Genomic DNA, 16,848 nt, shown 5'->3' with positions numbered 1-16,848 from the left:
TTTTTTGCACTTGTGCTAAAAGCCCATTTACTTAAATATTCTCCTGTCATAGGATAAAAATGTTCCTGGAATATTAGTATAGGGTTTCTTGTGTTTTTAAAAATATCTTATTAGTGAACAGAAATAAGTATAATTGGGTTTTGGGGAAACTTACAAAATTTCCAGTTATTCTGCCTATCTGGTAATTTTATGTATTACTTTCAGTAAACTAAAATTTTGATGAGGAGACTTCTTTCTTAAGTGTGGCCTTCGTGTGATATTTGTTCTCTGTTCCTCAAACACTATTCAGAGGACTTGGAGAGGCTACAAAATCATAAAACATCAGAACTGAAGTGGGTCTTCGACATGACCAGATCTCTGGGCTCTCCCAGTATTTGACAAGAAAGGAAATGGAGTCCCCAGCAGTAGTGTGTCCACAGTGATGGTTGGTCGTACCAGCTGCATGGTGTGGCTCCTGCCCTCAGACAGGTTACCAGTTTATCCGTGTGGAGATGGACTTGTACAAAATTAACTGCGGTACAAAGTGGAATGTTCTTGGCAGTAGAAAGGGTACTGCTTTTCTTAAACAAGCCCTCCCCTCCCCCATCAAATCTTTTCTTGACTCATTCACTCTACACAATTACTTTCTATTTAGTTTCTCACCTTTCATTCTCTGTTAAAAGGTCTCTAATCAGATGTTTTGTCTTTTTTTTTTTTTTTTTTTACCTCTGCCACAATATGAAAACTCTTCTTTCAGAATTCACAGTGACGTTCATGTTGCTAAATTCTGCTGTTTTTTTTTTTTTCTCCCCTCCTCAGACCTCATTTTATTTGATCTGTCCTCAGCATTTGGCACAATTGCTCAGTCCCTTTTGGAAACACTTTCACTCAGATTCCAGGGTAATACCTTATTTGCCTTGTTTTCCTGTGACATTTTTGAGTCCTCCTTCTTAGGCTTCTTTGCTAGCTTTACCTCAGCTCCCCCACCTCTAAATATTAGAGGGTCCCGGGGATCTGTCATTGTTACTTTTCTAGCTGTAGCTTTAATATCAGATACACATTTATATCATGTATATGTTAATGACTTCAGTTTATATATCCAGCCCATACTCCTGCCCTGGGGTTTAGGACCATGTCTGCAACTCCAGGACAATATATCCAATTTGACATCTCCACTTGGAACATCTCAAACTTAATGAGTTCAAAACTGAGCTCTTGGGGCTCTGGGTGGCTCGGTTGGTTAAGGATCCCACTCTGGATTTCAGCTCAGGTCATGATCTCAGGCTCATGGGATCGATCCCCAAGTCGGGCTCCCTGTTCAGTGTCGAGTCTGCTTAAGATTCTCTCTCTTGGGCGCCTGGGTGGCTCAGTTGGTTAAGCGACTGCCTTCGGCTCAGGTCATGATCCTGGAGTCCCGGGATCGAGTCCCGCATCGGGCTCCCTGCTCCCTGCTCGGCAGGGAGTCTGCTTCTCCCTCTGACCCTCCCCCCTCTCATGTGCTCTCTCTCATTCTCTCTCTCTCAAATAAATAAAAATCTTTAAAAAAAAAAAAATTCTCTCTCTCTTGCTCTCCCTCTTCTCTCCCCCCCCACTCGTGTGCGCACTCTCTCTCTGAAATAAATAAATCTTTTTTTTTTTTTTAAGATTTTATTTATTTGGCAGAGAGAGCACAAGCAGGGGGTAGTGGCAGAGGGAGAAGGAGAAGCAGACGTTTGAGCCACCCAGGCGCCCCTAAATAAATAAATCTTAAACAAACAAAACAAAACCTGAACTCCTGATATTTCCACACCCCAAACCATCATCATCTGTAGTCTTTCCTCTCCAGTTTGGGCAACTGCAGTCTCTCAGTTGCCAAAAATGGAGTTTTGAAGCCTTTCTTTCCCCACCGACTCTTTTCCATCCATTGAGAAATTTTGTTGGATATTCCTCAAAAGCACAGCCATAATTTGATCACATCTTCCTCTTAGGCTGCCTCCTTTGTCTAAGTCATTATCATCTTCTCTGGATTATTGCATTAACTTCTCCTTGCTTCCGTCCTTGCCCTGTTGCAGTGTGTTTTCAACACAGCAGTCAAATCTTATGACTCATATGATGAAAACTGTCCAACTATTAAATCTCTAAACAGTGAGACTCTCCCAACAGTTTCTAGTATTCTTCCTTCTATTACTCTTCTCTTTACTTTCTTTACTTGACCCACACTGGCCTCCTTGCTTTCCTTGAACATTTCAGGCAAGCTCCCTGTTAGAGTCTTTCTCTGGCTTACAGGCTTTCTCTGTCTAGAATGTTAAGATAGCTCTGCGTGGCTAGAGGTCTTCACTCAACATGGCAAAGTAAATCCTCTGTAGCTAGTCTGTCCAAAATGTCATATTCTCCTCTTTGCTGTCTTGTTTTTTCCTTCTTTGTCCTAATTACCAGCATAGTGTATCTTTTATTTATATATTTTATTTATAATTAACATGCTCTATATTTAGTTTGTAATGTTTATCACTTTCTGTTGCTTAGAATATAAGCACCACGTGGGTAGGGATCATTTATTAACAGTGAGTCTCTTGCTATATGGCAAGGGCCTAGAACGGTGCCTGACACATAGTAGGTGCTCAGTAAATATTTTTTAAATGAATGAATACCTAGGAGTACCTCAGATCAGTCATTAACTTGATATTGGGCAAGTCAGTTCTCTCTGTAGATCTGCTTTCCCTATTTTTGAAATGAATTTGGGTTGGATCTGTATTTTTAGGCTTTCTTAAAACAACAAAGACTTAAATGTATGTAGTATTGTGGTTCCTTGAAGATTTTTCTAAGAATTCAACTGCTTAACAGAGAAGTTTGAAAACCATGGTACCAGGTTTTTATTTTGTTTCTAGGGAATCAAAGTTTGTGAGTTTGTTTCTTTTTCAGCCACAAGTGATAACCACATCAGTTCACATAATTTTTTAATAAGGAAGATTTCTCTGATAGAGTGCAAGGTGAATTGGAAGGTAGGCAGTCGGTGGTAGGGAAAGGAACAGTTAGGATGTTGTTGTGATACTATTTTTCTACAGTATGATGCAGTAGGAAAGAAGGACCTTATGTTTCACTCTAACTCAATATAAAAAATAGAGGATTTCCTCTCCACAACATTTAGAGATTATTGAATAGTAAGGTAACAAGTGTCTTTTTGAGTGGCTGTTGTGTGAGGACCACTATTTTTTGTTTGTTTTCTTTATTTATTTGAGAGAGAGAGAGAGTGAGAGAATGAGCTGTGGGAAGGAGCAGAGGGAGAGAGAGAAGCCGACTCCATGCGGAGTAGGGAGCCTGATGACAAGGGGCTTGATCTTGGGACCCTGAGATCATGACCTGAGCCAAAGGAAACCGTTTAACCGACTGAACCACCAGATGCCCCACTAACTATTTTAGATTCTAGGTTATATAGTAGCAGAGCAGTGGTTCTCATGTGCCTGGCACGACCCATACTATTGAATCTGTTTCAAGAGTAGGCATGAAGCTCCTTGAGGTAGTTCAGAGGTACATCCCTCCTTACAGTCCACTAAAGTAAAAGATACATTGTCTTTAATACTGAATTTGTAATTTAATTGTAAGAGATAGAATATCATGTTTATATGAAAGTTGAGATTGCAGTCAGCATATTACTGGGGAGCATAATAAAGGATATAATTGTTCAATCAGTTCTTGGTTACTTTTGACAAGATAGGAAAGAATAACACCCAAAATAATACCTACAGTATCACCTTGTAACACAGGTAGCTACATGAATTCTGCAACATCAAATCATGGGCCAAATCACATCTTTAAAAAATATTTCAGTGCGTAGTAAAATCCTGGTACGCTGTAATTTTCCCTCAATGAACTATTCTAGCAAAGTTATGTATTCATGTTTCTGAGTTTCTGCTGTGTTTTGGGCCCCGTCTTACTGATAGGAATACATTAGTAAGCAAAACCAGCTAAAGCCATGGCCCCTTTTGACTTTGGTATGCCTCTTAAAACACTCAAACACTTGTCCAGGAGGATGTTCCTTATGGATAGGTTCTAGTAATCTGTTTGCAGAAGCAGTGAAGGAGGCCTTGGTTTAACCAAGCTAGTGATAAATAATAGAGAATTCACTATCTGTCTGACATTTAAGCTCACATTTGGAAATGCACGTTGTTCAGAACCTGGGATGATACTTTGAGAGTTGTTGACATCAATAAAATTAATTCTTTCCAACTGAAGTATTTATAACACTGAATCTCATTCTTTTAAATTTTATTTTTATATTTGAGTAGTAGAGAATAGTGATTTTGGTCATTTATCATTTTAATGGTTTGATCTTTGCTTCTTCCATCTCTAGTAATGATAGCATGTTGGCTGCTGAACAAGGGGACAGATTCAAAGCAAGCCTTTTTTTAAGCCCAGCTTTCCTAGATACGAACATTAGACTGTTCTGTATTTTCAGGTACTAGAAGTTTTCAGATTTGAGTTCAAAGAGAAGCAGTCACAATAAAAGGGAAGAAGAGAGTCCTCACTTACAGAGTAAATTCATTTTGCAAGTTCTATTTTAAAGAAAGAACAGGGTCTTAACTTTAGTTGGCATTCAATTCCCTCAATTGACCTAATCTTGCTCAGCTAATAGTTAAAATATAAATACTGAAAATTCCTCCAGGCAGCCATGAAAACTTTATATTAAGGTATATACTGACTTGATATATACCTGATTTTACAAATAAACATATTCACAGTATGTACAGGTACATTATATTTGCATCACAAGCCTAGGATGCCACATTTTATTTATGTAAAAGTTTAGAGATTTACTTAAACTTTCTCATCCTGAAGCATTTGATAGTGACTGCTTCTGTGAAGCATAATAACAGTTAATGTTTATAAAGTACTTACTTGTACCCAGTAGAATATTAATAACTGTATTATGCATGAACTAGATTTCTTTTTAGTCAGGTTTACTGAGATACTGTTTATACACAGTGTATAGTTCTGATTTTTGACAATATATATAGGTCATAGAACCAATATCACAATCACTATTCAGAATGCTTCCATCACCCCAGTTTCCTTGTTCCCCTTTGTAGTCAGTGCCCTCCCCACATTCCTAACCCCTGACAACCACTGGTAGGAATTCTGCCCTTTTTGTTATGCCTTTTCCAGAATGTCACATAAGTAGAATCATATAGTATATATTTTGACTCTGGCTTATTTCACTCCCTAATGCTTTTAGATCCATCCATGTGGTACCTGTATTTCAGAAGTTCATACCTTTGTATTGCTAATAGCATTCCATTGTATGGATATACCACAATGTGTCTAACCATTCTCCAGTTAATGGACATTTGGGCTTCCAGTATTTGGTGATTCTGACTAAAACTGCCATAAATATTTAAGTAGAAGTTTTTTTATAGACCTATATTTTCATTTCCTTGGGCATATATCTAGGATTGAGACTCCTGGATTGTCTAATAAGTATATGTGTATCTTTACAAGAAACTGCTAAACTGTTTTCCAAATAGGCTGTACCATTTTGCATTCTCACCAACACTGTATGAAAGGTATAGTCGCTCTGTATCCTCTCTAGCACTTGGTATTGTCAGGGTTTTTTGTTTGTTTGTTTGTTTGTTTGTTTTTAAGTTTTTCTCCTGGTATTGTGACTTTAATTTGGATTTTCCTGTTGAGTAAGGATGTTGAGATTTTTTCCTGTGTTTATCTGCCATCTGTATCTCTTTTTGGTGAAGTGTCTATTCAGATCGTTTGACCATTTTTTTAAAAACTAGTTTGTTATGTTTGAGTTATTAAAGTTTTTTTTATTAAGCATAATAATACATGCACTGGTTTTAATGCTCATAATACTCCTCTGAGGTGGGTACTTATTAACCTAAATCACAGATAAAAAAGTTAGGCCACAGGATTGTTAATATAGCCCAAGAACACACAGCTAGCAGAGCTGGGATTTACACCCAAGCATATTGACTCTAGAACCTGTGCTGAACTGTTTGCCAATTTTTGTGTGTGTGTGGAGATTGATTTCTTGGGGCTGTGATTATAACCAGGATCCAGTTTCTGTAGGCGGTAATTCTTACAGGGACACCCCTGAGCAAAGGGGCAGTATATTGTAATAGCAACTCTGGAATCATTCCCTAGGAACAGCTAGGATATTTGTTGCTGTTGAAGAAGGGTAATTATTTTCACTTTATGTCTCTTACTTCACTTCTACATACTGGTGGTCAAAAGTACCTCTTTGAAATTACTTCTCCAAATATCTGCCATTATCAAGTAATGAGGTACTTCATATAAATGGATTTTCTCAGTAGCAGAAGCTTCTCCTTTTTTATATATCCATACTTCATAAGAGATTTCCCACACTTGTTATTCCCTTTGTCTTTTAGAGACCTTTATCATAATAATGCTGACTTCAGGGCACTTACTGTTTGGTGATATATTTAGGAAGCACATAGAACTTACCGTATAGGATGGCTTCAGGTTTCAGGACTTTTAAAGTTATATTTAGGGGCGCCTGGGTGGCTCAGTTGTTAAGCATCTGCCTTTGGCTCAGGTCATGGTCCCTGGGATCGAGCCCCGCATCGGGCTCCCTGCTCCCCGGGAAGCCTGCTTCTCCCTCTCCCACTCCCCCTGCTTGTGTTCCCTCTCTTGCTGTGTCTCTCTCTGTCAAATAAATAAAATCTTAAAAAAAAAAAAGTTATATTTATTTGTAGTTTTATAGGTTTTTAGTTTAGTTTTCTCTCATTATCCACTCTCTCATTTGTTTGTTCTGACATCATCCTTCACTATTCCCTCTTTCACCCTTATAACTTCTATTTCTAATTAGCTAAAAGATAATCAAATTATTGGGCTTACATGGATATGGTCTAAAATAAATTTCAGCTCTGGGAAACAACTTGGGAGTTTTCCAGTGAACATCCCCTGTGACTGTTCAAAGGACCTTTATTTCTTGTTTGGGATCCAAATAGTCATTCTAAATAAATGAACTCTAAAGTAAGCTAACCATGACGTTTGACAGTAGAGAAAGTGATGTGTTTTTCTCTTTAGCATAATTTTTTATTAACAATTTATTAAACCATGGGGATTATCTTAGTAAAAAGGTAAATCAAACAGTGTTCAGCAGAGTGGAATAAATAGGCACTTAATGGGCAGAAAGTCGGTTCACTATCATTATGTTTTGTAGCAGTTTGTAAAGTTCCTGTCTGAGTCAGTGACAGCTTGTCCTCTCAGCTGTGCCTCTAGTAAGGCGGAGTAATTACTTCCAAGTAATTAACTAAAGGAAGAAAACCTTGCCAAATCCTATTTACTTTTTGTAAAATATTAAGATGAAGGCTAGCTAGTGAGTAGCACTTTATCGTGTAAAGCACTGTTGAAAGTGCTTAATGCTTTCAAGCCATTTTGACCAATTTAAGCTCTTACTTAGAGTAAATTAATAAATATTCACCCAGGGGACAGGCTGAGTAGTTGTACTAACACTGCAACTGCTTGGGCACCTTGTCAGATGTATGAGGACTCGGAGAGCAAAGCTTTGCTGTCTTTCATTGGCAGCCTTAGGACCAACCATGTAGGGTGCAACATGGTGCCTGGCACGTGGTAGGCTTTTATTTGTGGAAAATTTTGTTTAAAAGGTAAAGAAAACTGTGACTATCGCTTGTAAGTAGTAGAATCATGAACCAGGATTGCATTGGTGATTTCTTTAAAATAGAGTTTTATAAAGCTTGCAGTTCCACTTAGAGTCACTTTGCTCTATTTTAGTTTCTTACTAACCCTGGATTTGTTTTAAATTTTATAAATCAGATTAATTCAAACTTACTTTTCCACTGAACTTTGCATTAGGAAATTAGAAAGTAGATTTTATGTTTAGTGAACTTGTAAATTGCATCTGATATTGTAGTTTGGTAGCTTTCCAGATTACGTAGCAATATACCTCTTTCTTATAAGGGTTAATGAGTAGCCTGGTTAGACTCACCAGCCCATTGTTACATTAAAAGCCAGAAAATTTGCTGTCTCCCTTCCATTCCCTCCCACATCGTTTATCTTTTCATAGTTTTACTTTACTTGATATATTAAGATAATTTTTAAAAGTTGAGATTTTATTTTTTAAAACAACATACGGTTTTAATTTTATTTCCTTGTAGATCCTGATTCCTTTTTGTTGTTGTTAATTTTAAATTATGGTAATTAACATGAGCTGAATAGTGGTTTAATCAAGGTAGATCTTGCTCCGTGGCTCTACATCCCTCTTTTTTCTATACCTCTCCTCTGTTTTTACCTGTAGATTTGCATGTTTGACCTAGCAGAATAATTGGGTCCACAGCAACATGGGCGTGCCTCCCTTAGAAACACTTAGTTTCATGTATGACTCATAGGCTGAAGCACAGACACCACTTCCCCAATCTACAGGAGCCATTTTAACAGCATAAAACTTGCCGGACTGCTTTTTATTTTCAAGCCCAAAGGACAAAAAGAGAACAGGAATATTTGAAGGTAACTTATGATTTTGTGTGTTTGCTTCTGGCTGTTTCCTGAGCTGATAAACGGAGGGTGGCTCTTACCTGTCGAAGAACATGGCTGAATGTGTTCTTTAACTCTCTGAAAAAATGTGTGTAGTCAGTCACATGCCTGATTGCACTTAACTGCGAGGGGGAAACAAAGCTTTCAAAATCTGGAAAGTTTTAGATCTTCTTGGAAAAGCATTTTTTATGTTTTACATGATTTTTCTTTCTTTCTTTCCCTGTATGAGTTGAGAATAAAGGAGACTTTCTTTTTCATACCACAAAACAAAGTTCGGTCAAATTTTCATTTTTAAAAAATCTAATTGTATTTATGGATAGCCAGAAAGTTAGAGTTAAGTAAACTGTACAATTCATGTGTGATACGGGAGTTAAGAAAAAAATTCAGAGGCACTGGTTCTCTTTTGGCATTTTGGTTAAAGGGAAGTCTGGGGACAACTCAGTCATAGGTGTTGCTCATTGACTGTTCTGTCCTTTTCTTTTTTCTTAAGTTAATGAAATTATACTAAACATTAATTTTTGAAAACTAAATAGAAGTTTAAGGAAAATGAACAGTCATTTAGATAATAAGTAAAAGTGGTTATTAAATAAAGAGGAAGAAAGAACAGTTCATTTACTGTTAGAAAAAAAAATAATAAAGTTTTATAATTCACACTGGAAATGTATTCTGAGAAACAACCTTAGATGCATGACTAGCTTCTGAGGAAACATGTAGTATTTCAATTTGTGTATAAAGAAAAAGTAAAGAGTACTGGCCTTCCTTCTATATTACTGTTCTTAAAATGTGTTTGTTTTGAAGCAAAAAAGTAATACCTTTCGTGTGAAAGAAAAGATTGCTCAGTCTTTTCCTGGAATATTTATCATCATTGAAATTACGAAGTTCTGGCTAGCGTATATTCTGGTGTGCCTTGAAGTTCTCGGTCCTCTGAGAAGCTGGGTGCAGTAGTATTTTACTTATGAAAGCTATTTATGAAGTTAAAATTTGAATGAAAGTAAAATTTGAATGTTCAGTGATTATGAATAACATTTTTGGAAACCAAAAAGTCGTATTACTGACTATAATGATATTTAGCAAATTCTTTGGAAATTTGCTGTTGTTAACTTTGTAAGTGCTTGAAGACCTATCAGATAAAAGGGAAGGTATAAAGGCAGTTAGTTATGCTCTTGGAAAGGATCGTTACATTAACAGATCTCAATTCTGTGGTTTTGCAAGAAAGGCATAGCAGACATTTTACCAGTTCAACTCTGAGCCATTTGCTATCATCTTGCTGGTTTAGTCAGCCTTTGAGTAAGTAGTGGCTGTATTTACTTCTACTCTGGTCTGTGTGAAAAATCTAATGAAACCTTTTTGCCTTTTTTTTTTTTAAGTTTTTAAAAGCCAGTGACCCATCAGAGAAAAATCTAGTGGTACACAAATAACCAAATAGTTAAGATTTTATTTATTAAAGAGAAGTAGAAGAATTTAGTTTCTTAAAATTAAGGGGCCGTTATAATTTAAATAAAATGGTACGGGTCATATATTTCTGTCTCTTACCCATGTGACAAAGACTGAAGTGGGACTTCAAGGAGAAGGGAAGGGAAAAAAAAGCATGGAAGCAAGGGACGGCCAGAAAGACTTACTTAGTAGTCTTCTTCCCACTCTTTTCCTTTCATAAGGTTGAATATAAGTTTAAATTGAGTCATCAGAATTAAACTTAGAATTACCCATTCAAAGAACTGGAGCACTGAAGATCGTTCAGTGGCCTCACTTTTATAGATGAAGACACAGTGGCCGGAGGGGTCTTGTGACTCGCTCAAGGTCGTGCAGCGCTTAGTGGCTGGAGCTGCTCATGCTAGTCCACACTAACAAGTGATGCTTTGTTTGAAATGGGCTCTGTTTCCTTAGGAATAAATAAAACCTTAATTAAGTTGGTTGGTGATAATTTTGGTAGCAAGATGCAACCAAATGATTCTGAAAATGTGTTCAAACAAGTTTCCTTTTTCATCAGAAGATGATGGATTTATTTAATTTCTACCACAGCTTGTTTTCATTATTATAACTTTTTCATAGTTGAAGCATTGTTTATGACATTGCTTGTTTAAAGACGGGTCTAGGGGAGATGGAAATTTAAGGAGTTGGGAATTTACTCTGAACTTGTAGATACAAAGACAGATTTATTTCTGCCTTAGTTCTATCTCCTGTTCTTTTAGGAAGGCAAATACTGTTTTAATAAGATGTCTTATTCTTTTAAAGTGTGTGTGTGTATGTGTGTAAAACTTTGCATATGAGTTTACAAAATCTAGAAGTCTCTAAACTCTGACATTATACTCATTTTGAACCGAAACTTTCCAGAATTAGTAATCTCATTCCATTTGTTTGTCATATCTTCTACTCCTTTGAGAGTTTACTATGCATAGTAGGCACTTCTAGAATCTTCTGGGCATACAAAATCTTTGTTAACTTTTTGATGTGTTTTATTGGGGTGGTTGAAATTTACTTTAGATCTGCTTTCTTTAAGTCTGAAATTTGTTTTTTTTAAAATTACTTTGCATGTAACTGTTGAATCTCCTAAGTCTCCAAGTCCCCTAAGCCAATTCAGTATCAGACCCCCCACAATGTGGTTGTCATTGTCCTAAAGAACAGACAGCACAGAAGTGGCTGGAAAACATGGGCCCTCTCCTCACAAACTTAGATTCTTTTTTTTTTAAAGATTTTATTTATCTATTTGAGAGAGAGCGAGAGCAAGAGAGAACACAGGCAGGGCCAGGGGCAGAGGGAGAAGCAGACTCCCCACTGAGCAGTGAGCCAGACCTAGGTCTCAATCCCAGGACATTGGATTCATGACCTGAGCCAAAGGCAGACGCTTAACTGCTGAGCCCCTGAGCCACCCAGGTGCCTCACAAACTTACATTCTTACTGGGAAAACAGGGCGTGGCAGCATCGGGTTAAATAAGAATGGAACCAAACCACTGTGAAGTTACATTCAGGCTTAGACTCTTTAGGTAGAGGTGAAACATGACTGAAACTTACAATAGGGAAGAGTATGGCTCTTTAGGAATTACTAGTATTGAAGAATGAGTAGTATTTGCCTAGGTTAAGAGGAGTGTCTTGACCAATGAGAATGTAAGCTCTTTGAGGTCAGAGGTGTTTTATTTTTCTGTCTTTTTGAACCACTGACAAAAGTACGGAGCACATACGAATACAGTTACGATTTGCTGCATCAGAACCTCGGCTACTCAGTTGGGCAGATTCTGCTGAAGTTAGGGGTGGCAAACCTTTAAAAGGCATGTGTCCCTCAGCTTCGTCGGTCTGATGTCTGTACATCATAACCATTCAAAGGAAAAATGAACACCTACCTGGTAGTATATGTTTTAAAGCAGTGATTTTCAACCTTTGGTGTAACAGAGAATCACCTGGTTCCAACCCTGAGATTCTGATTCATTGGGCCTAGGGTTTGGCTTATCAGTCAGCATTTTTAATAATTACCCTAGATGATTGTGGTGCAAGTGCTTGTAGGCCACACTTTCAGAAAAAGAGTACAGGTTTAGGAAGAGCAATCAGTTACTTGGCAGTTTAATATTAGAATTTTTAAGCAACAGGGATATTTTGAAGCCTGCAGCCTCTGGTAAGTCAAGAAAGTGACTGGAGTAGTTTATTATCAATATTAGAACTTATTCAGCCTCTTCTCCCTACCCAGTTATTCCTTTCTTTATTCCATTTTTTGCTATTCTGTGTCTTTAAGCTTTGTGGCTCTCCCTTTTTCTGCTTCTCTAATTCTGCTTTTCCTCCTGTCACACCCAAACCCACCACTATATTGACCACAGTAAATAATTAAGCTAATTATTTTTTTTCCAAATGTAGTTAGCCTAGTCTTTATCTCAGTGAACCATCACTCTCCCAGTGTTAGTTTTTTTAGTACCATCTGGTACTTCATGGCCTTCTCTTCATTCCCTTATCCTTGGGTTTCTAGGCAAAACATTCCCTTCCTGATTTAAGGTAGCATTTATAGCCTTTGAAAATCCTTTTCTCCTGGGAAATAAACTTTTATTATTGGCAGTTGTTTGAGTCTGGGAAAGAGGTTTTTTTGTTTTGTTTTTAAGAACCATGTAATGCTTGGTTATGATTTTTGAGGTTTCTTTGGACATTTAACTCCATCACTGATTGCATATTTGTACCTTATATTATATCCCATCTAATGGAACATAGGCGGTCACAGACTCTTGTAGGGATGGGAAGAACAGTCCATCAGTTGGATGGTCTGAAAATAATTACTGTTTCCGTTGTTTGGCCAGAATATTTTGTTCCTCTTCAAGGTAGCAGGAACTAGTATGACTTTACAAGATAAAAAGTCATGTAAAGTTCATTATCTGTGTGATGGATGCCCAGTCATATAGTGGGCCTTGTGTTTGTGCAAAGTTGTATAATTTAAAAAAATCTAAGTTAAGGAAAATTTCTTATTTTTTGTGTTTTGGAAAACAGTCCTATGAACAGTGAAACTAAAACTATAAATATGAGGTGTTGAATTAATAACTTTATGTGCATCTTATTTTTTTAAATCAAAGTACTAAATGGAAGCTTATATTGTAATGGGGCATTTCATTCTCTTTTTTGTTTTAAAACTGAAATGTACATGTAGGAGAATCTATAAAACATACACAGTTTGAATATAATTACAAAGTGTTTACCTGTTACACAGACAACCTAGGTTAAGAAGTAGGCCCCTTATGTTAGAAATCCCCCACTGCTGCCCCATGTTTGTTTCTTCTTAAAAATAATTACTATACTGACTTTTGTGATAACCTTTTCATTAAATTTTTACCCCTTTGAACTTCATGTAAATGGAATCACAGCGTATATATTCTGTAGTGTCTTGCTTTCATTCAACTTTGCGAGATTTATCTTAATTAATTTTAATTGCCATGTTTTACTCCATTGTCTGTCTAGACCAGAATGTATTTACTGTCTTTTGTTGATGGCATTAGATTATTTCCAGTTTGGGAACATTCTTGCACACGGTTCATGGAACATATGTGCAAGAGTTCTCTAAGGCAGTATCATCACATTGAGGTATGAGAGTTGTTTACAAAGAGAGTGGAGAGAATGGATAGTTCAAGATAATTTAGAGTTCTTCATTATCTTTCGTAGGAACAGATGCCTGCCATTGATGCCTTCTTACCCATTCAGCATCTTACTATGGTGTATTGTCCTGGGGGGTAAAATCCTCGAGGACCCTAAACAGATGGGCAATTGATGCATTTCAGAGTAAGTTTTAGACATCAACATATTTGACCACTAAACACTTTAACCTGCTTGTCATTTATTAACTAAAGTTATTTCAAACAATTTTGAATTAAATTTTTAATAGAAGAAATACAGTATAGTCCCAGTTATGTACATAAAAACAATGTGATTTTTGATACATGTGTATTGAAGCTATAAAAATATGGACAGATAGGGGCAACATCAAATTTAGAATAGTTGGGAGGGATAAATGAGATTAGAGAGGGATATATAGGAGGCCTTAGCTATATGTGGCTTTCTTTCCTTAAGAATCTGAAACAAATTATGGTACAATATTAGTGTAAATAAAGCTGGATGATGGCTATGTGAATGCATTCTCTTTCTCTTTGGTTGAACTATTTCATAATAAATTTTGAAATTTTGCTGTGTAAGGGGTAGTTTATTTTTGCCCCACATTTATAAATAACTGAGGAATAATGTTAATTTGATGAGGAACAGAAGTTGATTTTTTAAAAATGGTGAGTAAAATCTACATCATAAAGTATGTTAACTGCCTGCTTCAGTGAAAGATTAGCTCGATTCAGAACTAAGTTGTAATGACTGTGTGTCTGTCCCATATAACTAATAAGATGGCTCTAGACATTCTGATGGATAACTTCCAGTTGAGATCCATTAACAAGTTGGAGTTTTGTTTGCTAGAAATAATTTAGTATTTAGAACCATCCCACATTCATATATTATTCATAAACACATTTCAGGGGCGCCTGAGTGGCTTAGTCAGTTAGGCATCTACCTTTGGCTCAGATCATGATCCCAGGGTCCTGGCATTGAGCCCCGCATCATGCTCCCTACTCATCAGGGAGTCTCCTTCTCCCTCTGTTCCCCCCTCCACCATGTGCGCGTGCCTGCTCTCTCTTTCAAATAAATAAAATCTTTAAAAAACACATTTCAGAACAAAAAGATTCATAAGACACACACAATTGATAGAGTATTAATTGACACTATTGATGAACTTCAGTAGGCTGTTACCCCAAATTAAACTTTTGCATCTAACCAGATTTATTGACATAATGTCTTCATCTTGCTTCCTTAAAATTCTTACTATAATGATAGCAATTCCTGTATCTTTAGTGATTTTTTTTGTCATTATAAACTTGATATGGAATCTCTATGTATGAGGTTTCCAAAATTTAGTAATGTAATTGTGGGAATTGCTATTAAAAAAGTGAAAACATAGATCTTAATCCAGGTTTTTGCTTTCATAATGATCTCTTGGCTCTCTTTTTACGATTTTCCCCACAGTGTATGTCTAAGTAATAGCAGAAATGGCAGGGACAGAGAGGAACAAATGGAAGTAGAAGTCCTAGGATTTTATAGTAAGAAGGATTCTTGTTAAGTCCTGTAGTTCAGGAGTCTCCTGAACTTTTTTTTATTAAATTCCTTTTCAATCTGTATAATCTACTGATTCGTTCAACAATTATTTATTATCTCTTAGGCATTATTCTTGATGCTGGGGAATATATCCATGAACAAAACATAGAAACTTTATTCATACATTATATACATATACTCTATTAATTAACTTCCATTTAAAATGTATTCTAGGGGCACCTGGGTGGCTCAGATGGTTGGGCGTCTGCCTTCGGCTCAGGTCATGATCCCAGGGTCCTGGGATCGAGTCCCACATCGGGCTCCTGACTCAGTGGGGAGTCTGCTTCTTCCTCTCCCTCTGCCTCTCCCACTGCTCATGCTCTCTCTCTCTCTGTATCTCTGTGTCTCAAATGAATAAATAAAATCTTTAAAAAAATAATAATAAATTTTAAAAATGTATTCTAATGTACACAAAGATTAGAGAAAGTTACAGATAAATTAGTGATCCTCAAACTGCTTTTGGTGAGACACTGAGATGAAGAAAGCAAACTAGGACTTATATATATATATTTTTAATTTCTTTTCTTTTCTTTTTAGAACTTATATTTTTAACAGCTTTATTTTACCAAGGAAATGTATCCCAGAGAGTTTTCTTTTCAATATAACGTTCTTCTGAGAAAGGATCCCTGTAAAGGGCATTTAATAAATAATAATAGCCCATCCTTGTAAAGAATTCATATGTTGACAAATATAACCCCATGGAAACAAAAGCTCTTCATGGTCCTCAATAACTTTTAAGAATATAAATGAGTCTTGACACCAAAAGAATGTTGCATGATTGCAACCAGTGTTTTAAATATCATTCTTACAGATTTTTTTTTCCATTCTTAAATTTTATTTAGGAAACTATGGTTAAATAACTTGCCTAAGATTGGATAATTTAATAGATCACTGATACTTACCGCATTTGATTTAGTCTTTTCTCCTATTGATAATAAAGCAGAGTTTTACATAAATTAGAGTTTAAAAAAAATCACAAGTGTTCTAAACCAGAGGTTTTTTTCCCTAATGATGAAGATAGATGATCACTTTACCATATATTTATTTGTGCCCTTCCAAGTTCCTTCCACAAATAACAGCAAACGTCACTAAAATTGGGGAGAGTATTGGGGCACCTGGGTGGCTCAGTCAGTTAAGTGTCTGCCTTTGGCTCAGGTCATGATCCCACGGTCCCGGGATCTAGCCCCAGGTAGGGCTCCCTGCTCAGCGGGGAGTCTGCTTCTCCCTCTGCCTTTGCCCCTCCCCCTGCTTATGCTCTCTCTCGCTCTCTTTCTCTCAAATAAATAAATAAAATCTTAAAAAAAAAGTTGGAGAGTATTAAGTTATTATATTTATATTTAATATAAGTTATCAACTACAGTGATTATTAAATATGTAATATATATTTAATACAATTATACTTATATTTAAATTATTATATTTAATGTTAAAATATTAAACTTGCTAGTAAAGGAATGCAAATTAAATGAAATTACTTTTGCCCATCATATTGACAAAAAGTCAAAATACCATTAAATGTGCCTGCATGTATTCTGTTGATAGCAGTATTAACCAAAAAGCCTTCTGGAGAGCAGTTGACTTCTATCAGATGCTTTGAAAATGTACCTATCTTTTGACATAATAATCTCAATTGTAGGACTCTATCTTAAAGAAAATTTAAGAATGGGAACAGTGATGAAACTATGAAGATACTTGAACCACTGGTTTTTAATAGCCCAG

The 16,848-nt window shown here is 36.4% G+C and overlaps 1 protein-coding gene across 7 annotated transcripts in view; it reads left to right on the top strand.

Annotated features, from left to right (window-relative positions):
- Positions 1 to 16,848, top strand: part of ELF1 (E74 like ETS transcription factor 1) — a 113,559-nt gene that overhangs the window by 20,254 nt on the left and 76,457 nt on the right. For 2 of the 7 annotated variants that reach the window (XM_045869534.3, XM_045869535.3), the window contains exons 1-2: positions 8,031 to 8,451; positions 13,603 to 13,719. The exons of 1 other annotated variant lie outside the window; for it this stretch is intronic. The gene's annotated coding sequence lies outside the window, so the exon portion shown is untranslated. Of the gene's footprint in view, positions 1 to 8,026; positions 8,452 to 13,602; positions 13,720 to 16,848 lie in introns of those variants that run through there. 4 more of the 7 variants (XM_054506352.2, XM_045869540.3, XM_054506349.2 and 1 more) reach the window with 4 other exon arrangements.

The sequence above is a fragment of the Mirounga angustirostris genome, unplaced genomic scaffold (genome assembly GCF_029215605.1).
Source record: "Mirounga angustirostris isolate CCGP_5_RB_7025 unplaced genomic scaffold, mMirAng1.0.hap1 SCAF_3, whole genome shotgun sequence".
Lineage (NCBI taxonomy): Eukaryota > Metazoa > Chordata > Mammalia > Carnivora > Phocidae > Mirounga > Mirounga angustirostris.
Note: the sequence above shows the minus strand (reverse complement) of the source record. Positions and strands in the feature narration are given on the sequence as shown.